This window comes from Crocodylus porosus, unplaced genomic scaffold (assembly GCF_001723895.1).
Source record: "Crocodylus porosus isolate Cpor-Errol unplaced genomic scaffold, CroPor_comp1, whole genome shotgun sequence".
NCBI lineage: Eukaryota > Metazoa > Chordata > Crocodylia > Crocodylidae > Crocodylus > Crocodylus porosus.
This window is the reverse complement of record NW_017728942.1, coordinates 8,163,347-8,164,473: the sequence shown is the minus strand read 5'-3', so window position 1 is coordinate 8,164,473 and position 1,127 is coordinate 8,163,347.

Genomic DNA, 1,127 nt, shown 5'->3' with positions numbered 1-1,127 from the left:
TTTTTTTTTTTTTTTTCCCTGTAGCAACCTTTCATTCTTGAGCAACAACTGGCCTTTTCTAGAAAGCTTTTCTATAAATTCACTCATTGATGAGGGAAAAGAATACTCCTTACAAACCATAGTCACTTGTAATCTCGTTCCCGCTCAATCGGTAACACCCTGTGGATATTTGCTTCTCCAAGATTAGAGAAACAAAGCGAAAGGAGAGCAGGTCCCTATTATGGGAGAGCATATAATATTGTTGTTATTACTCACGCTCTTCCGTCTAATTAATCATGCTATGCATTATTTGAAGGCAAACAGGGCCTTTGATTCATTATCGCTTATACATACACAGAGCTGGAGACACATCAGCTCAGGCAGACTTGGTTAATCCTTGCTTGGGTTAAGTACATGTCTGGGTATCTGAATCATGCAAGTGGCAAATGGTCTTCTACAATGTTAGCCAAATGTACAAGCACACTGAGGCACCTAGAAATGCAGCGGGGCACCTCATGAGATCAACAGGAATACCCAGCGGCAGAGACTGTTAGAACCAGGGCCAGCAAGAAAATGATTCCTTCCACCCCCCAAATTAAATCAGTCGAAGCACATTGTTTTCTGGAACATTTGAAGTATTTTCATCAAAAAAAGAGATATCTAGCTGCCTCTGGCATGTTTAGATTTGGCTTTTCAATACAAATCTGATTTTTTTTTTTTTAATGAAAACAGAATTTTGGAGGAAAAAAGTGTCCATTCAGTCTAAAACCATTTTTCATACAATACCAAAAGAATCTGTTTTGACCAGCTTGGCCAAAAATAACATTGTTCGATACCAGTTGTGGAGGCAGCTTTTGTGCCACCTAGGAGCTGATCTAAGGTTACTAGTGGAGTCACCAAAATGCCTGGGATCGTTCAGTCGCTGCACAACCAGGTAGGAAGGCCCAGTTAGATGTCTACCTACCAGGCTGCAAGTGCAGCAAGTGTGACAGTTATGCCCAGACATAGTAATTAGGCTCATAATTCAGTCTCAGAAATCACAGAATCATAGAAAATGAGGGTGGGAAGGGGGCTCAGGAGGTCACATCTAGTCCACCCCCCTGCTCCAAGCGGGACCAGCCCCAACTAGATCATCCCAGCCAAGGCTT